This window comes from Microcebus murinus, chromosome 5 (genome assembly GCF_040939455.1).
Source record: "Microcebus murinus isolate Inina chromosome 5, M.murinus_Inina_mat1.0, whole genome shotgun sequence".
NCBI lineage: Eukaryota > Metazoa > Chordata > Mammalia > Primates > Cheirogaleidae > Microcebus > Microcebus murinus.
In genome coordinates, this window is record NC_134108.1 from 41,678,865 (window position 1) to 41,705,985 (window position 27,121).

A 27,121-nucleotide genomic window follows, 5' to 3' on the forward strand; every position below is an offset into this window, starting at 1 on the left:
AAATGTATTATAGCAGAATTTAGTTTCCATTTCAGGTACACATCCTTCCCAATGGACCATAAAAACATACAGTCAGATAAAACACTAACTCTCCTTACCCTAGAAGTGCCTGGCGTGTGATTCCCAACAGATTACAAAGTTTAATGAATACTCGAATTAGGGGCAGACAAAACAGAATCATTCAATTTGTTCTTTGGAGAAAAGCTATTGTTTTTCCCCTGCTTAGCAGTTTTTTCCCTTTCCCCCTTTGGGGAGCTACTCTGCTCTACCCTCAGCAGTCCCAGTGGATATGCTGGTGTCCCCAACACCAAAGGGGGGTTGTCACCCAGGCTGACCGTTCATAGACCTCCTTCCTCAGGACACTGGGACAAGTTCAGGGATAGGCAGGTGATTCAGGCAGGGCCAATCAGAGCTTTCCTTGAGATCTGGGCTATGGACACTGCCAAAGAGAGAGACCTTTCCTTTTAGATTGCTTAAGGAAATAGGCTGGGCACTGCCAGTGGCTGCCTTTTTTCTTGCCATTTGGAGAAAGCCTACTTGAGAACGAAGCCAACACAAAGAGAAAAACAGAGCTGAAAGGCAAAGAGAGAGCACCACCATTTTTTGAGTTTCTGGATCCAGCTGCACCTGAAGTCTCAACTTTTGGTGGTCTTCTTCTTTACATTAAAAGAAGAAAATTCCTGCTTTTGTTCGTGATAGTTAAATTTCTATTACTTATAACTAAAATAAGCCTGATCACAATTCCTTAAGAAAAAGACAGACATTACAGTTTATTTAATATTCAGTGTTTCTTTAATTTCTTAAGTTCTCCTCTTATATCAGAGATAAACTTCAGACCCTGTTTTTCCTTTAACAAGAATAAACGATTGCTCTGTGAGTAGTTTTAGTAAAATTTCAGTTACTTTCATCACTAATTACCAGCATCTTATAGTAAAGATATATACATAGTTTAATTTAAAACATCTTCCTTGGTCATCTTTAAAATTATGCTTTATTCTTATCTATAAAGAATGACTTAGATCAGTGTGTCTCATCTGGGATTGGGGTATGAACTATAATCACCTATTCAGTTTTTAAGAAAATTACAGTTGCCTGAAACCCAATCTCAATGAGCTGTCTCTAAATCTCAAAGGTTAAGGCTCTGACATGTATTTTTAAATGCTTTGTAAGCATTTCATATATGTACCTGTGGTTTGCATTTTTAAATGATCTGCAAGCATTTCATGTATGTAGCTGTGGTTTAGGAATTATCTGCTTTAGATGGTACCTTCTTTAAAGCAGGGGCATGGATTAAGGACCCCAATCCACCTGAGAGCCAGAATCACAGAGAAACTCTTTACAGACATAGATTCTTAAGACAGATTCATGGAGATGTTGATTTATTGGGTCTTTAAAAGTTTTTATGGCTTCCCAGATGATTCTGATGATCATTCAGGTGTTGGAACTCCTGAATTAAATGATGGGCCCACCCACCCTCAGTGAATCTATACTCTCAGCCATTTTGCAGACTCAAAGAGCCTCTGAAGAGATAAACATGGGCTGGGAATACATGAAATTTAGAAGGCTCAGTACTAACCAGCATTTACTTGCACGATGACATGCGCTGAGCATGGCCAAACCAGTATGGAAGAATGGACCAGGTCAGACCATCCATAAAACAAGAATGGATTAGGTTGTTTTAAAGGAAACATAAAGTGAAAGGCAATAAGAGTTCATGGACAGTCAATTTCATCATTCTGGTCTTTTATCTGTGAGCATTCTTGCATGTGCCCAATGTTGCTTCATGTCTCTACAAGGTTTGTACTAAATATAAAATGCTATTGACATGAGGAATTTGTCTTTCTATCACTGAAAACTTCAGTGAGTAGCCCGTGGACCAAATAGGGGTAAATGAGAGTGAAAGAAAAGACAAGATTAAAGAAAAGATTTCATGTGAAGCTCTGAGCTTCTGAAATAAGCTATGATGAGGAGTTGGAGCAGAGGATCTTGACTCGCCAACTTCTGAGCTTTAGATGAGGGTTTTGCTCTGAAAGAAAACCAATATACACAATAAAGGGGTAAGAGGGGCTGGTAGTTCATATTATCGGGTCAACGCTGGTGAAATAAGTAGAAGGGCACTAAGTACTGTTAGGAACACTGCTTGGTTTCATTAGCTTTTCCTCTTGAGGCTGACTATTAACAGGTTTTTCTGCCTTACTCTCTCTCTAAATGGAACACAGGATAAATGCTGCACAGGCTAGCTCACTGTTTCCCTGCAAGGTGATGATGCATGGTAGCTCCATAGCCACTAGGAGCTCAAGCACAGCAAGAGCTCCCACTGTCTTCCCAATCACAATTTCAATCAACCTAGAAGAGCTCCTGCATATGCTATAGCACTTTCCTTTTATTCCAAACCTAGCTTCGCCTCTAATAGCTCAATTAAGGTCACAGCAAAGCCATTAGAAATCAATATTCATACAAAATAGTAGTCTGAACTTCTGCAGTTCTTTTTCCCATGCAGCCACTTTATCATTCTTTACCTTTATCATACTATTTTAAAATGTATATCAAAGCTTTAGCCACTATGATCTGATTTGACAATACTCACTGTATCTGAAAACAGACCCTGTGTGCTTATGCTAATAGGGGGACACAGAAAGTCTCTCTCTAGACCCCAACAAGCCAAATGTGATTCCACTAACCCTCCACCCAAATCAGAGCTGAAGTAGTGGGACATAGAATGAGAACAAAGAGAAGCTGACAAGAAATTGGCCAAATAAATGCTAATGCTAATACAATGGGGATAGTAGCTTTGATACATCACTTCAATATACTTTTCCCTATCCTTCCATTTCCCACTTATTGAGATGATGACACTATTACTTCAGGAGCTAGTGGATATCATCTAGGAAGAAAGAAGTTAGAGTTCAGCTTTGAGTCTCAAGCAAAATATTTTTTTAATGTTCAGAGTGAGGTAACAGTTTTGAATGCCTGACTTTTTTGAAAAAAGAAGCTTCCTAAATTTTAAGAGTGCACTTATATATTAAAAGCAAAGTTTGGATACATGAGCATATTTTTTTATAAGCCTTAACACAGAGGGAAAGAGAATGCGATGCAGGGACAATTCCTGACAACAAGAAAGAGATGGAGGAAGTCCTGTTACTGGTGGACTAGAAAAACAAGAGGGGATATGAGGATTGAGTGATCAGTTGTGTTTTGCCTCATCCCTGTCAGGGCGGAAATCTAAAAACCAGAGAGGTGAGAGGGAGTCACAGAACAGGGGAATTTTTTTTTTTTTTTGTCCAGGGAGCAGCTCAGCAACATTTAAAGTACCCACATTTATCCACCACCAGGGCACATGAAGAAGACTGAGGAAAATGTCGACACAAATAGATTTGAGGACAGCCTCAGAATGGCCTGCCCACCTCAAGCAAGGACTGAGTAAGCAGTCACAAGTTCTTATATCTCCAAAGGGTATAAAAAATTGCTAAGATATAAAGTGAACCCCTATCCAGCAATTCCGCTCCCACATATATACCCAAAACAACTGAAAGTAGAAAGTCAAACAGATACTTGTCATCAATGTAAAAATATTCACAATAGCTGAAGGGTGGAAACAACCCAGTGTCCACTAGCAGATGAACAAATAAACAAAATGTGGTGTATATATGTACAATAGAATAATATTCCATCATAAAAAGGTATGAAATTCTGACATATGCTATATGAATGAATCTTGGAGACATTATGCTAAGTAAAAGAAACAGACACACACAAATATTGTATGATTCCACTTTTATGAGATACCTGAAGTAGTCAAATTCACAGTGACAGAAAGCAGAATAGAGATTACCAAGGGCTGGGAGGAAGAGGGAATGGGTAGTTATTGTTTAAAGGTACAGAGTTTCTGTTTTGGATCATGATAAAATTCTAGAAATGAATAGTGGTGATGGTTGCACAACGTTTGACTGTATTTAACGCCATTGAATTGTACACTTAAAAATGGTAAAATGGTAAGTGTTGTGTTATGTATATTTTACTACAATCAAAAATTTAAAATAAAAAGTGGACTTCTAGTGGCCTGGCAATAGGACCAGGAAGTACACAGTATACAAAGATGGCCTTTAGCAGTGGAGTGTCTTATGAGAAACTCCAAAAACCCAACTCCAAACAGCCATAACTCAGGACACTCAGTGTTCAGCCAGGCTGAGGGCATTTCCATGGGGCCAGTGAGGGCTCAAAAAACAGCATCAGGGTCCAGAGGGACATCAGATGTCTCCCCACCAAGCTATGTCAATGCTAGAAGGATATACAAGCTTCCTTCTGCACCAGGATGCTAACTTGGAGTGCAGAAGTAGTAGGTAAGACTCTATGAGAAGGAACAAAAGAGTCTTGACAGAGAGCGTAAGTCTCTGAATTGACTAACTTCAAGTGAAAAAGTTTCAACAGGGATTGTAATAATGGTAAAAGTTCACATGTAATCCACCACCGTGGGAATAAAGATTCAGGGGGCAGGATAAGATCAGTTGTATAAATTTTTTATTTTATCTTCTCCTACCCAACCTGGTGTGTAACTATAAAGCCTTTTGACGCTCAGTCTGACATGGTGATAGGGTATATGTTGCAATTTTTTCCTTTCATTTCCAGTTCCTGTGTTCATTTAAGGATTTTCCACAATATTAAACAACCAAACAGAATAGGTGAGTTTGCTGCTCTTTTGAAATTGCTGCGCCCAAATTCCACCCATTATTCTTTTTGTTGGTAGCCTACAAGGTTTTCCATGTCTTTAACTTTCACTGCATTCAACTTGAGCTGTCTCTGTGTAGGGACAACCTTTATGCCTTATGTTCCATAAACTTTGAATAATTAGAAACATAGAAAGAATGAGCTTTGAGTATTTCTCTTATCCATGGATTTAAAAAATAATTTTAAAAATGTACTCCAGCAACTGTGTCATGCCTTTGAGATGAAATCAGCAAAAGGAGGAGCCATTTAAAAAGCAGCTTTCAGTGTGTTAGTCCTTTTGGGACACCAATAAAGAGACACACTTGCCTACTGACATTTTTTTTTTAATCCCAAGAGGTGCGACTTAAACTGATAACCAATGGCAAGCTTAACCGTCTACTGAGGAAAACTTAGTGAGCTAGAAAATTAAAACACAGCCAGACTAGGTGAAAAATGGTTTAAGTAATACATTTATGGTTGGATGGCAAGGTCTCTAGACTGTGATTTCTTGCTGTTTCAGAATTTTTTGGGAATTCTTTTCCTCTACTACTACATGCAGTTAATTCATTTCTCAAGTCTGCTGATGGTGCCTGTCACAGGGGCCTCCAGGGGCAGCTGTATGCTCTGAATTGCCACCAATATGCTGACAACGCTTCTGAATAAAACGCTCTTAAATTCTCTATCTGCTGTCCAGCACTTTTAGATCATATATTGCTTTGTTGAGGTTGAACACTAGTTACCACTTTCTATGTTTATTATGAATAAACTAAAATCCCCAAAAGTCTTATCCTGAGGTCAATTATGTGTCTTTACAAAAAGACATTTGATAGAAGTTTATCCATTCTATTTCCAGCAATGAACCTATGAACTTTCAGCTTAGGTTCTCAAAGGGCATTTCCCTGTCCCTCATATAGACTAGTTGAGCAGATATACCCATGTTTGTACTTGCCAACATGATATATTGCAAAACTATGACACAATAACAGAGTTCAAGAGTTCTACATGGACCATCCACTGCGTATGTAAGTTTCTGTTCACCTGTAAGCATCTGCCCATATGCAGTCTCTTTGCAGAGCCTTTCCTCAGCAGCCCCGACTGAGCTGGGCTCCCTCCTGCCCACGCACACACTGCACTTCGTACCTGGATGCTTTTGAGTGTTCATTTTGTTGGTATCGTTGTCTGTTTACAATGAAGAACGTGCCAATGCTTCATTTACAAATACACAAAATTGTAAGATGTAAGTTCTCAAAGATTAATCTATCACAACTCATTAAAATTTCAATTTTTAATTTAAAAGACAAAGCATTTGGGAATGGTGACACAGGTGGAGAAGGCAAACAAGGCTTAAAAAGTCATTCTAAAGTAAGCCAAAAATATAATTGCATAAAAATATGCAAGAAAAAGAAAAGAACTAGCCCCATATATAATAAATATGATAAAGCTTATAAGCTTACAATAATTAAAACAGTATGACAGGGGTGAAAGAATGAATGCTACCTATAAAAAAGGTATATATAATTGTATGTAATAATTTAGTATATAATAAAGACAGTATTTTAAATTCATGGTGAGAATATGAATTATTTAACAAACAATATTGGAAACGACTGGCTAAATAGAGCTTCCCACATCATACCTTAGATTAAAGGAAAATTCTTAATGCATTAAATATTTAAAAGCAAATATTCAGCATAAAAACACCATAAGAAAATAGAGAAAACTATTTATATAATTTGGAGTGGGAATAGTTTTCTAAGCATAACACAAAAAGCCAATACTGTAAAGCAGAAATTATAAATTCAAGTAAGTACAGGGGCCAGACAGGTACCATACATGAGCAATTATCATACTAGACAAAAGAATTGTATTATGGTTTTTCCAACAGGATCACAGTAAGCTTTTGGTAATGAAGGTGACCCTCAGCCTCAGTGTTGAGATAACAGGAAGGGGTGGGCACTCTGAAGATTTCGTGCGTGACTGTTCCATCCACAGGGGAAGCTGTATGTGGAGACAGGCTAGGGATTACTAAGTCTCTCACATTTTTTAGGAAAAAGCCAATTTTAACTGTTTGCTTAAATTTTAAAAGAACAACACTGTGTAGGGCAAAGAAAAATATCTGATTTAACTTATTTTGCCAGGAAGGAAAATACTGATAGATTTGACAATATAAGCATTACTCTCCTGCACATCAAAAAGTCATAAGCATGTGTGTATAGAAATATATTTTAAAATCTATATCCATTAAGCACCACAATGAGCTCTGAAGAGAAATCAGGTTGTTTCCAAAAATAAAGCAATAATAGATCAAAAATATCGCATTTGTAGAACAGGATGTCCTGTAACTCGAAGACTAATGCAGAAACAAAAATACAAATGTGGCTTTAAATACTGTATTAGTCAAGGTTTTACTGCTGTTTGTGCATATAATTACAATACTTGTCACCTTGATTTTTGCATTAGGCTCCCAGTGCATCTTGGTTTGCAGCTACGAAATGTTTCTGAAAGAAAAGAATCTGGATTATGTGACCACAAAATGTGATGGACTATTTAGTAATACTAAAAAGATGACAATATAAAATTACTAACAGGTTTTATTTCAGAAAAAACACTAGTTTCCACTTATTATGTAGATTAAAAGTCTTACTGCATCACCATTAATGTACTGAAGTAATTAATGCAAAAAACACTGAAGATACTAAAAATCCCAAAATATAATTAAAAGTGATAATATTCTGAACCCTGTTTATATTCTGACCAGCATAAATAAGATCCTACTACAGGTTCAAGGAGAATTCAATTGACTAATTTAACCAAACTCTTTTGAAGATCCAAAATTCTCACCAACCAAGCACCATGTTCTAAAACAGAACATGGCTTTGTCTCCCTCCATTCAGACTGCACACACACAGAGCAGGGCTGCATGAACAACACGTGGGAAAGTGAAGCTTTGGGCACTTAGCAAATGAAGCACACAGCCCCCCAAATATCTACTTTTTAAATCTACATGTCTCAAAATAACGGGATTATTACCAGATCACTTTGCTCGGTACTACGCTAAATCACCAGATCCTCAAATAAAATATTTCAATCCCAAAGAAGATCCTGAACTGAGAATAGGAGAATGTTGGACATCCTTACCATCAATGAAGACAAATAACATCAGGTAAGTCAAGCTTATGATACACTTTTGAGGAGGGCATGCATATAGGCACAGTGGCCTTTACAGAGAAGTCCCGACAGTCAGGCTGAACAAGAGAAATTCAGCCAACACTCCATGCTGGGAAGACAAAAGCATTGCATTGCACAACCTGAATCACCCCACTTTCTTCATACAGGTGGAAATGGTATAGTTTCTGTGCAACAGCGCAAGATGATTGTAGTGAATTTGAAAGGAGCAGCAATGCCTCACATTCATATAAGGCTTTATACACATTTCAGGGAACAGAAAGGACTCACTAGTAATGCAGAATAAAGGCGGGACTACCACTCACGATGCCTAACATTTGGTGCAATGCTCCTTCCCCACCATAGGGCATAATTATAAAAACATGCTGCAATAAGTGGGAAAAAAAGTCTATGGAGGAAAGCTAAAGTAATTGAATTTGTATAATCAGCACAAAACATTTTTCAATTTTGACAAGCAGCTTTCCCCTGGATTTGCTGATGCCAGAACAATAAAAAATGGGCCATATTTCTTTCCTTAATACTTAATATGATAAATTATTTTTGTGTCATTTATATTATAAACAATTTAAAATGTATGTACCACTGTAACAAACAAAAGACTAATTTATTTTATATAAGTTAGATAAATCATTGGGTAGTAAATGGTATTCTTAAAATACAACATAAGGCTACACATAAAAATGTTTATTAATCATTATTTAAATAATTGCAGGAAATTCTTTTCAAATATTGAAGATAATAGTAACATGTATCTGTTTGATTATGTTACATGAAGTTTCACTTATAAACCTCATTTTGATTTTAGATTATATAACAAAATATATTGGATTTATTGATTTATTCATGTTATATTTAAATGTATAAATAACATTTTCTTTGTTCTTTGTTTCTTGTAATTCCAAGGGAAAGGTATGGCTACTTTAATAATATTTAATTAAAATCAATACTTATTAAGCACTTACTATGTGTCACGCACAATACTAAGCTTTTTGCAAGCATTACCTTGTTTAAACATTATCAAAACCCTATGAGGTCGTTATGATAAATATGCCCAATTTACAGATGAGCAACTGAACTTTGGTGAGTTGCAGCAACTTCCAAAACACATATTTCCATTCATAGCAGAACTAGGACTCAAATATAGGCTGTCCCAACTCCAAAGCCAAAGCTCTTAAACACCAGGGTATATTTTAGTCTTTCCCATGGAGGATCAAATTCAGAGATGTTTTAAGGTTTCAACTCTTTCACAGCTGAAACTGCCTTCTATTTTCCATCTCCCTCTTCCCTGAGTCACTGTCTACCAATGTGCCCTCCACACCTTAGGTCAGAAGTTCACAAGTTAATGTACAAAAAGCCTCCTGAGAACATTATTTAAAATACAGTCCAAGACTTTGGATTAAATACAAAGGCTTGACAAAATGCATCTATCTTTCCTCCCTCCAGAGATACCACTTAAATGCTAGTAAAGGAATTATTCATAAAATGTACAAAGCCATAACTGAGCACAGAGGAGAGGAGCCATCAGTGGACCAGGAGTGTGAACAAATTTCCAGAAGACAGAAATTGTATGGAGGAGTAGTTACACTATTATAACAGGTCAGAGATTCTTTAGAATGCAGAAGATGTGGAACCCCATCTTCCCTCCTCCATCTTCAAATAAGGATGCCTTGCAGCTCTGCATCTACCCATGCCAGCAGGGATTTCTTCTGAAGAAAAAAGTGAACCATCACAGAAGGGAAAAAGAAATCAAAATCTGGAATTCTGGGTTTTCAATGAAACAGTCAACTCTGAGCTCAAACACCTGAAAACAAAAACCCTCCAATCACATACTCCATCCACCCAGAACTTCCAATTAGCTTTTAATGCCTTATTCCTAAATATATAAGTAGGTAAAATATTATCCTGGAGGAAAAGAGAATAAAAGAGATGATTAAAAAGGGAATAAAAATATAATTAAGAAAAAGAAATCCTCTAATTTGTATGCTCAGGGAGATTTGAGAAGATATTATATATCCATAAAAGGAACAAAGAATGAGAAAAATCTCTTGAACATCGGTGTATTTCCAATTTTAAAAAATAGAAAGTCTGGAGACAAAGTTAAAGGAGACAAAGTTGAATTCCCTCAGAATAAAAAGATAAGATGTATAAAATACAAAAGATAATATAGTAAGCATAAAGAATTAGTCCAGGAAGTCCAACATCTGAATAATATGAATCTTATGGGAAACAGAAAAAAATTAGCAAAGAAATAATATAGAAAAATATCCCAGAGCTAAAGGATATGAGCCTCCAAGTTGAAGGTCCCACCAGGTGTGCAGAACAATAGATGAAGACAGGATTCACAGCAAATGGTATCCCTGTGAGATTCCAGCATCTTTGGTCAAAAGACACTCTGGAAGTGAGGCAGGGACAGGAGTGGGCTCAGGAGAGGTAGGTTACCAAAAGAGAATGAGAATTAGATGACATCAGACTCCTCAACAATAAAAGATGCTTAAAAGACAACAGAAAAGCCCTTAAATACTATTAGGAAAAATTATTCTTACCATATATAATACTATGTAGAGCCAAATTCAAACTCATCAATTGTCAGAGTCAAATAAAGAGATTTTCAGCCATGGAAGGAGACCTGGAAATTTACCTTCTTTCTGAGCATATACTCCAGGGGAAAAAAGGGAGTAAACCACAGAAGGAGAAGAGAAGGATATGAGATCCACGATTCCTGGAGACAGCCCATAAGATGGCAAAGGGAAGTCCTAGAGATGGCAGTTGTGCACGGAGACTAGAGAAGAACAACTGTGATTGGAGCTGAAATATGGTGGGATCCAGAAAGAGGACAGAGGCTCTTGGTGATGAAGACTTTGCAAATAAGGTAGATATGATAATGGGAAAATGGAGTAATAGGTAAAGAAGAGCAATTAGAAACTCCAGGAAAAGTGAAAGGAAGGGAAACATTGTCATAGTACACTACTGTGTAATATTTATAGCAATAGTGTATTATAATGATCACTTCAAAAAATACATAGTAATATCACTATATTGGAAAGTTGGGAGATGGAAGATAGGCTAGTGTTATAAACAAATAAATAAATAAATAAATAGTCTTCATCTACCATAACAAGAACTCAGCACTATAGATGATGTCCAAAACTTAAAAAAAAAAAAAGGAAACAGCAGGAAAGTTATCTTATTTAGAGATTATGACAACTATAAGAAGAAATAGTCATATCAGTTTAAAATAAACTGCTTGGGAAGTAGGACTAGGCTGGGGGTGTGGGATATAGTGCAATAGGAAGGAACTATAAAAATCTGATAGTATTCAATTATCACGATATGTGTATGTGTGTGTTTAAGTATGTACATATATGTGTATACTTATTTTTATGGAACATATATATTTCCTGTCTTTAAGCATTATTCAAGAGTATAGAATTTACTGTCACTGTTTAAAGTTGACTTTAGCTTCTTGATCCAAGATTTATGTCCTCACACCTCCTGTGCCACAGAAAAAACATAAATGCCAGTTGGAAATAAAACTCACTTGATAAGATTTTAGGGCAGGTTGCTGTTTCTCTGAAATTTAAGTTTTACCTCTATCTGAAAGTAGAAGAGAGAAGCAATTTGCTTTTTTATCCTACCTTATATTCTCTTAGTCTGCGTTGCATAATGCATTATGCATCAATTAAATTATCTTTAATTAAATGAACATTCTTGCACAAATGCTCTCATTCTTAGTAAGTAGTTGTGTACTGGGAATCTCTGTTCTTCTAGATACAAAAGGGACTGAATTCATTTTTAAGTGCTTAATGTTGAGTAAACTGTACTTTCTCAACATTCAGAACTGGTAAACAAGCATAATTATTTCTATTGCAAAGAATAGTTTAATAGCTAGATATTAGCTAGAGAAGCCAACAATGAGGATTGCTAATCATTGCTATGACAATCTTCTGCTTAATTTTTATATGTGTCTCCTAAAACTGGCAACCTTGAGTGGCAAGCTGGAGCTTGGAGAAAATAACTCATACTAGCCTAGGGCATTTTAGTAGAACATCTTATCTCTTTGGGCCTGATTTTAGGCATATTCCAGGGGGAAGGAGTCTGGCAAAAAAAGATATTAAATAAGATATCTGATTCCTCTCTGTCTCTGTCTCTCCCATATTCAAGGAAATACTGGTCTTTAGATGAAAAGAGATTTTAAAAATTTCTGTGATATCCTTAAATCTGTACCCCCATAATATGCCGAAATAAAATAAAAAAAGAGTAAAAATTTCTGTGATGTCCTTGATTACCCCTAAGATGGTACTTTGAAGATGATGTGCAGATTTTAAATTTGATTGGTTCTAAAACGAGAATTTAATGTTCCCCTGACATGATGGAGAAATTGTCAAAAACAAAATGAGTTGGATTAAAGGAAGAGTTGTGTATTATGCAAATGATGTGGTTAATTAATATTCACAAGTATTAAGTGATCTGAAGTAAACATGATAAATGACAATAATAAGTGCTTCGTGCTGCTGGTATTTGAAATCCTAACCAACAACCTTGTCAAAGGAAAACCACTTTATATGATCTTTTTATTTTCTTAATTATCTCACTCTAACATAAGGAGCCAAATTGTTTCTTGAATACTTATCAAACTTCAGTCATTCTAAGACATATATGACTTTTGCTATGTTTTATATGTCTATTATTAACAGAATATTTTTATTTTAATTCATTTACTTTTAAACTTAAATACTGACTGCTGACCTTGTTCTAAGAAAAAATAATGGAATTGGTTTTCTATTTAGTGCTATTTATATCACTCCTTTGTAAACTTAAAGTGATGTTTGCAACCAAGGCCAGCCTCACAAGATGGATATGAGGTTTTGGTAAGATAATATACAGAGAATGCTTAACATAGGACAGGTCCTTAGTAACTACACACCATTTTCAATGGTGTATTTTCCCTTTGGATGTGGTTTTCTCTAATCAACTTGAGGGGAATTTTGAAAAAAAGTTTCCCCTGAGTAAATGTCATCTCTCTAACCTTTCCTTCTGCTGAGAAGTGGCAAATGTACTGCAAGCAGAAGCTTCCAGAGGCAAAGATTAGACTCTTTGCCACGTTGGAAAAACGTAAAAATGAAGGACCATTTGCTTTCCTCCAACTGGGATTAGGCAGAGAGGGAATAGCTGGTTGAGACCTCCATCAACACCTCTTCCTCTGAGGTCTCTGAGAAACCTCTACTTTCTCAAAGGTTTCTCCTCTACTTTCCCCGAGAAAGAAGGAGAAAGAACTGTATTCTTCTTACATGTCTTCATAGAAACTGCACTGTAGCTGCTGCTATAAATTTATTCCCTGTGATAGTTAATGTTAGGTGTCAACTTGATTGGATTAAGGGATACCTACATAGCTGGCAAAGCGTTATTTCTGGGTGTGTCTGTGAGCATGTTTCCAGAGCAGACTAGTGTGCAAGTCAGTGGACTGAGAGGGGAAGACCCACCCTCAGTGTGGGCAGCCACCAGCCAGTCGGCTGAGGGCTCTGAGAGAACAAAAAGGCAGAGGAAAGGTGAATTCTCTCTCTCCTGGTGCAGGACACCCTTCTTCTCCTGTCCTCAGAAATCAGAACTCCAGGTTCTCTGGTCCTTGGACTCCGGGGCTTGTGCCAGGGGCCCCCAGGTCCTTGGGCCTTCTGCCTTGGATTGAGAATTACATCACTGGCTTCCCTGATTCTGAGACTTCAGACTTGAACTAAATCAAGCTGCCAACTGAAAAAGTTCTCTTGATCTTTCTTTCTCAAATTACTATACTCTGAAAACCCCTTCATTGTTTAAACTTCTGGAAAGAAATGCCTAGCATTTCTAGACCAGCAGCAGTAGCATCACTCGGCATGATGCACAGAAAAACAGTCTTCAAAGATGTCCATTCCCTAATCCCTGGAACCTGTGACTATGCCAAGTTACATGGCGAAAGAGACTTCACAAATATGATTAAGGTAAAGGACCTTGAGATAGGGAGATGATCCTGGATTATCCAGGTGAGCCCAACCTAATTACATGAATCCTTAAAATCAGAGAACCTTTCTCACCTGAGTGAAGAGAGCAGGTGCCATGACTATGGAAGAATAGTCAAAGCAATGCTATATTGCTGGCTTTAGAGATAGAGAAGGGGGGACCAGAAGTCAAGGAATGTGGGAGGCCTCAAAAAGCTGGAAAAGGCAAGGAAACAGATTCCCCCCTTGAGGCTCCAGAAATGAAAGCAGTCCTGGCAACACCTTGATTTTAACCCATACAGACCTATTTCTAACACTCAAGAAGTGTTAGAATAATACATTTGTGTTGTTTCAAGCTACTAAATTTATGATAATTTGTTACAACAGCTATAGAAAGCTAATACACCTATGAATTTGTTGTCCACACCCCAGATCTACTGAATCAGAAACTCTAGGATTACGGCACAGCAATCTGTTTTAACAAGCTCTCCCCTGAGATTCTGATGCTTGCTAAAGTTTGTACCATGCTTTCCTGCCTCTATGTTCTCACCTCCCATTTGTCATCCTACTTCAATCTGATTTAAACCCCCATCACTCATTGCACCTGCTCTTGAAATCACCTCGTTGCCTGTTTGAATCACCTGTCTTTAGCCTTTGTTTCATCTGAACTTCTATCATCATTTGAGACTATCAGCCATTCCTCCCCTTGAAATTCTGCCTCCCAGCTTCCATGGCGTTGTTCCTACCTGTCTCCTTGCATCACACTAAGCACACCTTCACTTCTTTTTTGTGGTTCTTCTTTATCCACCCCTTGTGTGTGGGACTTTCTTGTGTTGTATTCTGCACCCTTGTTTCTTTTCCCTCTGATTCTCTCTCCCTGGGCAATCTCAATTCATGTTTCAACTGAACCCTAATGACTCTTAATCTGCATCTCTAGCTCCAGCCACTCCTATGCTCTAGACCTGAATTTCAAATTGTCTTCTACATCTCTACTTATATTCCTATAGGGGCCTCAAATTCAACATATCCTCCCCTCCCTTCAACTTTACCTCAACAAACATGCTCTTTCTCTTGCATTTCTTCTCATTTTATGACCTTATCTGACCTTATCAGTCATTCCATTGCCCAATGATCCATGATTCTTTTTCACTCTTATCTTTCACCATTGTGCACAAACCATTTCAATTCTATTTTTAAAATATCTTTGAGCTTCATTACTTCTCCACTGTGTCACTGGCTACAGCTCTAGTTCAGCCTTTCTCAACAAGCAGTTTCAAACAGTGCACCAGAGTCACCTATGGTGCTCGCCGAAATTCCTGGGATCCAACTAAACTTGCCTAACTCTGACTTTCAGTGAGGTGAGGTGTGTAGCAGGGTGGAGGGAGGTAGTCTAGGAGTCTACATTTTAAGTAAATAATTGGGTTTTATGCTACCAAGTTTTAGGAATGACTGCCTTAGGTCAGCTTTCACTGTTGACCTGAACTCTATTTCTTGGCCTTTGTATTAATCTTTCTCTTGCTGTAAAATAAATTATCACCAATATAGTGGCTTAAAACAACATATATTTATTATCTCACAGTTCCCTTGGTCAAGTGCCCAGGCATGGCTTAGCTGGGTTCTTTACTCAGGGTCTCTCAAGGCTGCATTTAAGCTGTTGGCTGGGCTGCATTCTTATCTGGAGGCTCAACTAGGGAAGAATCTACACCCAAGCAGATTCAGTTTGTTGCCAGAATTCCTTTCTTAGGGCATATGATTGAGGACCCAGGCTTCTTATTAACTATAGCCTGGAGCTTGCCCTCAGGTTCTAGAGGCTACCTGAGATTCCCTGACATTTGCTTTTTAAAAAGTGATGAAAGAGGAAATTTTATCTTTTTCATTAGATGTTTTTTGACATTAAATAATAGAGATTTGCTCTTTTTTTTTATTTTAGGATATTATGGGGGTACAAGTGTTAAGGTTACATATATTGCCCTTCCCCCGCCTCGAGTAAGAGCTTCAAGCATGTCCATCCCCCAAACGTTGCACATCTTACTCATTGTGGTTGTATATACCCATCCCCTCCTACCCCCTCCCAACACCCGATAAATGTTACTCCTATATGTCCACTTAGGTGTTGATCCAATAATACCAATTTGCTGGTGAGTACATGTGGTGCTGGTTTTTCCATTCTTGAGATACTTCACTTAGTAGAATGGGTTCCAGCTCTATCCAGGAATATATAAGAGGTGCTATATCACTGTTGTTTCTTAAAGCTGAGTATACTCCATGGTATACATATACCACATTTTATTAGTCCACTCATGAATTGATGGGCACTTGGGTTGTTTCCACTGCTTTTCAATTGTGAATTGTGCTGCTATAAATATTCAAGTGCAGGTGTCTTTTTCATAAAGTGACTTTTGATCTTTTGGGTAGATGCCCACTAGTGGAATTTCTGGATCACATGGTAGATCTACTCGTATTGCTTTGAGGTATCTCCATATTGCTTTCCACGGAGGTTGAACTAGTTTGCAGTCCCACCAGCAGTGTAGGAGTGTTCCTCTCTCTCCGCATCCACGCCAGCATTTGTTGTTTGGGGACTTTTTGATAAAGGCCAGTCTCACTGGAGTTAAGTGATATCTCATTGTGGTTTTGATTTGCATTTCCCTGATGATTAGAGATGTTGGACATTTTTTCATATGTTTGTTGGCCATTCTTCTGTCTTCTTTTGAAAAGTTTCTGTTCATGTTCCTTGCCCATTTTTTGATAGGGTTGTTTTATTTTTTCTTGCTGATTTTCCTGAGTTCTAAATAGATTCTAGTTATCAGCCCTTTATCAGATATGTAGCTTGCAAAAATTTTCTCCCATTCTGTGGGTTGTCTGCTCTCTTGAGTTTCTTTGACTGTGCAGAAGCTTTTTAATTTGATCAGGTCTCTATACTACCCAAAGTAACCTACAGAGTCAATGCAATCCCTATCAAAATACCATCATCATTTTTCACAGATATAGAAAAAACAATCTTATGCTTCGTATGGAAACAGAGAATACCCCATATAGCAAAATCAATCCTAGGCAATAAAAAAAAAATAGGAGGTATCAATTTACCAGACTTCAAACTATACTACAAGGCTATAGTCATTAAAACAGCTTTTTATTGGCACAAGAACAGGGACATTGACCAATGAAACAGAACAGAGAACCCAGATACAAAACCATCCTCATATAGCCAACTAATCTTCGACAAAGCAGACAAAAACATACACTGGGGAAAAGAATCCTTATTCAATAAATGGTGCTGGGAAAACTGGATAGCCACATGTAGAAAACTGAAACAAGACCCACACCTTTCACCTCTCACAAAATTCAACTCATGCTGGGTAACAGACTTGAACCTTAGGTGTGAAACTATTAGAATTCTAGGGGAAAATGTTGAAAATACCCTTCTAGACATTGGCCTAGGCAAAGAATTTATGAAGAGATTTGCTTTTTTACGATTGTATGAATCTAATGATATTTCAACTGAGCTGCATAGTAGCTAAATGATTTAAATATTCAAAGAAAGCCAAATTCCAATTCTATAAAAAGTATTTTCCTAAAGTTAAATAAAATATATTATTTCCAATGTCTGTGACACTCTGTATAAAAATCACAAGGGGTGCTTGTTAAAAGTGCACATTCTGGAACTTCAGTCCCCAAATTTCAGATTCAGTAGATCTTCATTTTTAACAAGCATCTCAGCTGAATCTAATTCAGATGTCCTGAGGATCACTCTTTGGTTACCACTATTCTATAAGATATAATGAAAAATAAGCACAAGGAAGTTTAAATGTTTTATTTTAGGTTGCAAAGAAAATCTTTGAACATAATTATAAAATTATATGCAAGGGGGAAAACCCATCAATTACATGAGTGATAATTTATCTACTTTCAAAATTATGCAAAAATAAATAGTTCAAATCAAGAGCATAATTTTATAAATCTAAGACATTCTATGGTGACAGACCATTATCTAATTCTTATGAGATGAATCTGCATTGTAACAATAAAATTCCATTAAATTTAATTGGCTGAAAAAAATTTCTGCCAATTTTATGTAAATCTTTCAATAAGGTACTAGTTTAATCTTGTCTTTGTTCAATAGCAATAGTTTTATTTTGGCAGTTTTCTTTTTTATGCAAACTTTTTTACTGATAAGTCATAGTTGTACATATTTTGGGAGTACATGTGCTATTTTGGTACATGCATATAATGTATAATGATCAAGTGAGGGTAATTGGAATATCTATCTCCTCAAATTTTTGCAGTTTTCAACTTCATATTTAGAATGACTTTTTTGTTGTGAAAACTGTCTGACTTAAGCAACACAATGTAGCACAGTATAAATCTATCAATTACCAAAATTCAGTGGAGCAAGAAAGTCTATAAAATCATGTTAAAAATTAATTTGGCCCTATCTTTTGAGTATCTCTTAGCTTTTGCAGAAAGCAGGTTACAGATTATTGAAATATGAGTTCCTGTTCCAGTTCACTATCCTGTACTAAAATATTCAAAAGCAAGACTTTTTTCCTATTCCTTCTGGGAGGTTTCATGTGATCACATTAATGGATACACAGCAGTAATCTAGAAGGTAGATAAACAAGTTTTTACTCTTATATCTTGGTACTCCATTATCAACCTCTAGTGGAAGACCATGGAATACTTTGGATTCTTCTCCATAGTAAATCCAATAAATTCAGGTATCCATGGTGAACTTCCTCATCATCTCCATACAAATTACATTAGCTGTGCAACTGTTCCCTAACATATGAATTGGGGGTGTAAAGTTACATTCGTTTCCTGTGCTTAGGGTAGTTCAATTCATCACATCTATATGGAGTAGCTAATAAGTACAATACACTGAGGAAGATGAAAATATACGCAAGATACCAGCTCCTAACAGAAAGACAGAAAAGGCATGACCACAGATAATCAATATGCATATGATATACTATACAACATGATAAATTCCTCAGGGCTATTACAAAGTTCAGAATACAAGTTAAAATTTTGGCTTTATTATTTATTATTCATAGAAAACTAGGTCTGAAATTCTAAGCAACCTATGTCTCTGGCAGAAAGAAGTCCCAAGTCATACATATAGTTAAACAACAACAAAGAAGAAGATACCAAACATATATGCACATAGATGTAATATACACATACCTGTATATGTGTGTGTGTATATATATATATGTAAAATATGTCTGTGTCTGTGTCTATATCTACGTAATAGGTCTTCTGAGAATCATGTGTCTATTAAATAGTTTTTTAATAATAGCATTTGTTTGAAGCTATCAAATAAATCTTTAGGAGTTCATTCTTGTTTTCTAATTCAGAGAAAGAAGCAAAATCCATCAAGAAAAAGCAATTTTAAAGGGACAGGAATTGGGGCCAAATAGGTTGTACAATCTACTTCCTCTAAAAATAACTAACAGAAGGTCTGGCAGTCTGTTTTAGTTATCAGCAGCTTCCCTTCATTAAATCTAATTGCTATATGGAGGCCATTTCAATTGATGCATGTAAAAAGCAATTTCAAGTCTATGGTGGTGGCTGCCAGGCTCTCTGGGGAATGGATAGTCCACTCTGCTCTTTTTTATGTTCTCCTTACTACAGGAGAGCAGCTGAGACTAGTAATGACTGTCCATGCTGTGTGTGTCACTTGGCCAGAACTTGTCAATAAGTTTATCAAGAGGATTCTCAGTATATTTGGAACTGTGAGGCAAAAAGATTTTACTAGAGAAAGAAAAAATAAAAAAGAAAAGGAATGAATGAATGGTTGAGTGCATGAGTGGCTGGGTGGTGCCTGAGCTTGGGCTTTAGGACCACATTGTGTGGTTTCAGTCCTGATTCTACTTCTTAATCTCTGTTCAAACACAGACAGGCCACTTAGTTTCTCTGAGCCTCAGTGTCTACGTCTGCAGAACGTGGAGCAGAGCAGCCCCATCTTCTTGTGAGGATTAAATGAGTTAATGAGTGTTAGCTATTTTGTTGTCTATGTTTTACTAAGTATCCAACACTCAAGCTAGCAATATGATATAGAATTGTGTCCTATTTGATAAAAATTTAGTCTTTTTATGATTTATTCATCCAATTTCATATGTTTTGGTTTTACACTTTGATGACCACCTCTCATCAAGTAAGCCTAATACTTAAGGTTCTAAATGTTTTAGGGCAAATCTAGATGATAACTAATACCAGCCACTACAAAATAATAAGCACAACGGAAATGTGGGTATACGTAGCAGTAGAGGAACAATTTTTAAATCATTTACAAAAATGTATCCTTGAATCTATACATTTTTTAGATGATGACATCAGATGTAGACACAGATTTGTATTTGCTAGGAATAAAAACTTATTATATGTGGTCAAACTCATTCAGTTAATCCTTACGTACATGTGTACTATGTCAAAGCTTAATACTTTGTAGATTAAAGTGTTCTGATACTTACTGTCATTGACTAAGTGCCTATTATGTGGCAGACACTTTATATTTGCTATTTATTAGTCCTCACAATAACCCAATGGTGCAGATATTATTCCATATTTATGGACCCAGGGAAGTTAAATCATACAGATACTAAGAAGGAGGGAGCATGTACAGCTCAAATCTGGTGCTAATACATGTTTTTCCTTGTATGTCATGTGGCTTTGATCCTTATATTTTAAGATATTTTTCCCTCTAACCAGATATCATTATTTGACCTCTTATATATAATACTTACCTCCCCTTTCAGAATGTAAGCTATTTAAATACTATAAACAATGTTTATTTTTAATATGCAACCCTAAAGCGTATTTTATAAACTCTATGGGTACACAATACAGCATTTCTTCTCCCAACTCTCTAAAAATGATGTCATTAGATCAGTAGTACATCTTTCAATCAGTGGCCTCTGTGACTGTCATTAGGGCTGTTTGCAAATGGTGGGTCTCTTGCTATGGGTATGTGGTAGAATTTGGGGATTCTCTGCTTACTTGAAGGCAGTGTGGCAATACGTGGAAATGGTGAGTGTCCCATCCACCAGAAGCTTTTAGAACCAGCACCTAACTCTCTGTTCCCTTTTCTTCTGCCTCAACAATTGTGAAATGACAGCTGGCAATGGCACCTCTATACCTGGGTTTCTGACTAACTATAATGTCAACTTGCAATGGATATATAGAGTGAGCAAGACACAGACAGGGTTATTGTAAGCCATTGAGATTTTGGAGTTGTTTGTTACCACAATAACCTAGTTTGTACTTACTGATATAGCATGTTAGAATCTAATCAATAAGATTCTTTACCTTAAGATCTCAGTTTAAAATTAAAAATGGCAACTCCTTGAAGAGAATCAAGAAACTTTACTGTTGCATTCTAAAATAATTTGCAGAGTGATAGGCCACCAAATCAACCTTCCTTAAGTTGCATTTTTCCACCATTTTCCCCTTTGTGCTACCCAGGTACAAACTGGGTGAGACAGACAAGTTATAGTTGACATAATACAGAAGTCATTCTTCTAAGTGAACTCCCTGTGATAAATAACATGATGTGATATTTAGTTTTTATGTAAGTGAATCCCAGGTTGACAAAAGTACTAGCTAACGTGCATTCTCTCTTCTCTTGCAGTGACTATGAGAGGTAACTCAAATGTGTGGCATACATTTTTACTGGGCTCAGTAATTAAATATTGTGAAATATACCTTCCCATATCCTGAATAATTAATTAAATTATTCTTATAACAATTGCAACAAAATCATCCTACTGACGTTAACTTTGTGACATCTTTTATTATCAGAGAATATTTTTAAATCCCCACAAATAATTTCAGTAAGAAAAGAAAATATTTTGTTATATCTTAAAAAGGCTATAAATTGCTTCTTGCTATTGACAGGAAATTTCTCCAGATTCTATGTGCTGAAGTTGAGACTTTCATTGTATTTTCATTGCACTGAAACTAAATTAAAGCTGATCTTATTATAGAAAAAGAATTGTATTCTATTTCAAGAACCATTCGCATAATTCCAACATATTGTAATATTAGAGGCCAATAGAAAGACAGCAAAGTAAAGATTTATTAAAAAGGAAAACATGATTATCAAGACAAATAGCACTTTTAATAAGTTGAGTATTTCAAGCTACTTAGAGATCCCACAACAGAAATATCCACTTACCAAAACTGTGAAGTTTGGAAAGTCCTAATAGCTTGATGAATAATGTATTCTCTAAGCACTTTCAACATTATTTATATTCCCCACCTTGTTCCATGAAAATCTCAAGGTAGTGTACAGGAATGCATGTAGAGCAATGAGATTTTTACAAGAAATGAGGAAATAGGGTCTCTGAAAAACAAATATCTTGAAATAAGATAGGGATAAGATGAGTTCCCAAGTGAAGACAATAATTTACAAGATGCACAGATCCAAGATAAGGAACACAAACCAGTTCCTTTGGTCTCTGATTTATGGAGTATCTTTAGAGAGGCTGGGCTGAGTTACTGGAGGAAAGAGGACCTGATCTTGGACCTCCACATTTTTTAGATTTGTTTTACCACATTAGTAAAAAAAAGTTGAACACGCACCCCCCCCAGCACAATCTGTGTATCTATTCATACATTCTGTGTAAATCTGTACCAATATATACATTAAAAATACAGGAAAAAGATAAATTATATAGAATAATCAAAGTTGTGTTATTTTCTTCCTACACCCCAAGGGACCATTTTCCCTGTGCCACCCCTACCAAGAAATGACAGAAAAGTATGAAGATGCTTTCCTATCCCCTCAAAGGAAGGAATGTCTCCTGCTTATGAACAATGTCTTCTCTCAGCCTCCCCAAACATGCTTGCCTGCTTTTTGAAAACTTCCACACATTTGGCAAAAGAGATTGTCTTACACAAGCCTCTCTACTTTAAAACAAAAGAAACCCACACCTCAAATGTCTTGTCCTTCCCTAGTAACCAGTTGTCCTCATTTCTCAAAGATTTTCCCAGGAAGAATCATAAACTTTTCCTACCAACACAACATACTGGAGACCCAACAACCAGTCCTCTTCCACTCTTGACTTTTCCCAGAACCTTTTGATAAATAGGACTTTTTCCAGTATTTTACTTCCACCATAGCAACCTCTCATTGCATTTCAAAACCTCATTAAACAAAATATGAAAGCCAAAGACTAAGACAATAGCTTTTGACCACATTAATCTCATAATCAAATTAGGACAAGGATTTTTTTTCTTTTTATTACACTCTCTTAGATGGTTAATTTACACTAATTCTTCAGAGTTCACCATACAGCTCAACTGCAAGAAGTTCATAGTCTTAGGCATTATCCTGAGAGTTCCACAGCATTCCTTCCTCCTGCTTGGGGCCATCCCTGCACGCATCAGAAGGATCCTCTGGGACTGGCGCAAGTGTGTGTCTGTCCAAATAGGATCTCACGCCCATGCAGCACTCTCATTAATTTCACTATTAAAGCCCATATCAAAGCATTTGAATGGCAAGTTGTAAATATCTCTAGTGTGACATTGGTAAAACAGTACAGTAAACCCTAATCAAACTAATTCAGTGCTTAATTTCATTTGCTCCTGTTAAATGGCTCATGAGATATGGCAACCTTAAAGATAGCCTTCTCATAGACACTGGAGTTTGAATTTACACGGGGCAGAGGTAATCACTCCCAAATGCAATTATCTCATTATCACCAAATCTATAGGTGGAAAACTAAATTAGGAGCCGCGCACTGTTCACCTTAAATTTCTTACTATCCTTGTTTGCTTGTTCTTTTTAAGCAGCTATTACCAACAAGGTAAAAAGAAAGAAGTTTTCCTACTTGTCAGCACTGCCAAACAAGGACAAATCAAAACAAGTACAAATCATTCTTAATCTTTTTCTTTCCTTCGTTCTCCCACATGCAAAGCAGGTAGTAAAGACATTCAATGCCCTACTACCCCAGGGTATTAATTACCCAGATAGTGATTATTAAGCTCAAGGAAATTCCCATAAAAAATCTTTGTATAAAGACAACCCATTTTTCTCTTCCACACTTGAATACACGCACTATTCTCAGGTTCACCGAACTAGAATACAAGGTATCAACTTCATCATTTATTATGATAGAGTTGGCTGTGGTTATTTTGTCTGGCTGAAAGTGCAACCAGATTTGAGCTGAAAAACTATTTGGCCTCTATCAAGCCTTTATAGATTGATTTAGTGTTGGCTGAATATTTATAGTTTCAAAGCGCCATCCAGAATATAGAAGCAGACTGCCTTCCTCTGGGAACTTGTGTTGAACTGAACTAAAATATCAAAATGTCTTCTTTTATGTTAATCTAAAATATTAAACAAATGTTTTGAGACTAGCATTTCTTTAGAGATGCATATCAACTTGCTCATATTGAGTCAGGATTTATTTCCTAGACAAAACCATATTAATTGTTAATGAAAGTAGAAAGATATTGTTAAAAAGATATAAAATTAACAAAATTATTTTTAAGAATGATATAAATTTAAAATTATACTTTTTTTGCATTTCATCATTTATTTATATGTTTAAGCTCTTGCACTAAGTTTTTACAAGTTGGTGAACACTGACAAATTATTTCTCCCACAGAATTATAAAAACACATTCCCAGATGGTATAAATATTAAATATATGGTTGAACTAACATTAATACACATCACCATTTTATTAATTACATAATAAAACAAATTATCAAGTATCCAAATATTAAGTTCCACAGCTCAAAAGGCACATAAAATATTAGATATCTGCTCAGTTCATTAGCACAAACCCAGTTTTATTTTTGCAAGAGAGGTTGGGAAGAAAAGGAAAAAAATCACACTTTAAACAAAAATAATTTGGTAAAAAACTTTGCTAAGTATGGGGAAAATTACAATAACTTAAGAAATTTTAAGATTAAGGATTGTTTTAGCTACAGTTAACACAACGTCTCTACCTTTTAAAAACTTGACTAAATTAAAGAGCATATTTACACATTCTGCACAAGACAAAGGCAACATTTTGTTAAAAATATTTAATATCCCCCTCCCATTCTTTTTTCAGGCCCTCCCTGTTAAGTTGCACCTCAGGATGCAAACATTAGAAAGTGTGAGGCTTTTTTGTCTGAAGACATTAAAGACACGTACTTCTGTACAATGTAGATTTTCAAAATGGAGGTTTTTGTAATAGCACAAAGAGATTTATAGACAGACATTAAAGAATCACTGTAAGACTTGGTAAAAATCCAAAAAAAAAAAAATGATTAAGCAAACATGATGTACACTGGTATAAATCCAGGAGATGTAAACATAAAGTGAGCAGGCAAATAACTGTATAGGTCCTATTTTCAATGTCTGAAATAAACCACATTAAGGTCCAGCATGTTCTTAGTTCCTGGGATTTTAGTTCTGTATGATACTAAAACTATACAAGTATTGTGCTGAGTATTTTGGTACTTAATCTTGCTAAATTTCTTACATATTGATAAGAGTCTGGAATGGGAATAGATTTAAACAAGACATATAACTCAATAGCACAGGCACATCTTTAGCCAGGACTCAAGCATTACAAAAGTGATCCATGTAACCTAAAACATTTATACCTCCTCAATATTTTGAAATCACACCATTTCAGGAAAGGTCAATTGGTGCAAATGATAAGCACATTTTAAATGCTGAACAGCAAGAATCTTTTGCTAAGTATCCAAAAATGTCAATTTTAAGCCAAACATAGAGGTTGCAATTCTGTCAAGCTTGCAGCCTGGTAAGACTGCTTTATAATACTCCTTTGGAAGCTTCATTAGAATTATTCACCAAACTAACACGGTGGCTAATATGTATGACAAATTAGCTCCTGTCTCAAGTTTTACGTCCAAGGTAATAGCATCAGGCACCCCAGTTTTATTGAATGCAACAGTTGTTTCTATGACCACTGGAGTCTTTGAAATGCAACTGCACCTCAGGACAATACTTCAAACACAAAAGTGTTTGCTGTTAAAAGCTCCACACCACTTTTGTCTTATGAGTTGAACTGCATCTTCATATTTTATTCCACCTTCAATTAATGTGAGAGCAACAAGCACTAGAGCTCTCCCAAGGCCTGCAACACAATGAACAGCAACACAATAACCAGGTTCTTCACCAAACTTGATTTTTTTTTTTTTTTTTTTTTTTTTTTTTTTTTTTTTGAGACAGAGTCTCGCTTTGTTGTCCAGGCTAGAGTGAGTGCCGTGGCGTCAGCCTAGCTCACAGCAACCTCAAACTCCTGGGCTCGAGTGATCCTTCTGCCTCAGCCTCCCGGGTAGCTGGGACTACAGGCATGCGCCACCATGCCCGGCTAATTTTTTTTTTTTTTATATATATATATCAGTTGGCCAATTAATTTCTTTCTATTTATAGTAGAGACGGGGTCTCACTCTTGCTCAGGCTGGTTTCGAACTCCTGACGTTGAGCAATCCGCCCGCCTCGGCCTCCCAAGAGCTAGGATTACAGGCGTGAGCCACAGCGCCCGGCCCAAACTTGATTTTTATTAGACTTAACCAGTCATCAGCAATCTGGTTGTTGGTAGTGCACCATCATCAAAAGACCAATCAGGAAACTTGGAGCATTCTCTCTTCACAAGAGTAGTGTCATAAATTGTTTCACACACTCTTACTATTATGGTAACTCCATACTTCTTAAGTTCCTCTATATATCTTTTTAAGGTTGCCTTGGTTGGATCATGTGTAATAAGAAATCCCATGTTCTTGTATGTGACTTCTATAGGAGCTAGGTGGTTCATATGAGCCACGTTAATTTAGTTTAAAAAAACACTCAATAGAGTTATGAAAGAATTTTAAAAATCGAGTACAGAAATCATGCAAAGAAACTAAAGTCTATTTTGGTATACTCCACTTGAAATTTTCAGTGCTCTCAATATGAAGTTGGAAATAATGGTAAATGAACCTCCCAACACACAGCAGCAATTCTTCAATCCAATACTACCAAAGCAACAGAAAGGCAGTGCACTTCCCTTACCCCATCCAGGTGAGACCTCTTGTAAAACACTCTGCAGATTTCAATTGAACACTCTGGTGTCCAGGTTAACCACTCTCATGGGGGCTTCTTGGTAGAGTAGAAATGGATTTCTACAGTTCACTTGTCTGCACAGAGGTTGTGCTGTGCCTGGCAGTAATCCCCTCTGCCCTTCAGAAACTCCGTAAATGCGTGACCAAGAACATCACAGAACTGAGGACTATGTTTGCTCATTGAAGACTGTGGCCTG

At 36.5% G+C, this 27,121-nt stretch overlaps 1 protein-coding gene and 1 pseudogene across 1 annotated transcript in view; both read right to left on the reverse strand.

Moving 5' to 3' along the window:
• The window catches only part of SLC35F1 (solute carrier family 35 member F1), a 369,290-nt gene that overhangs the window by 222,345 nt on the left and 119,824 nt on the right, over positions 1 to 27,121 (reverse strand). The gene's annotated exons all lie outside the window — the stretch shown is intronic.
• On the reverse strand, positions 16,424 to 26,651 carry LOC142870938 (protein tyrosine phosphatase type IVA 1-like; annotated as a pseudogene).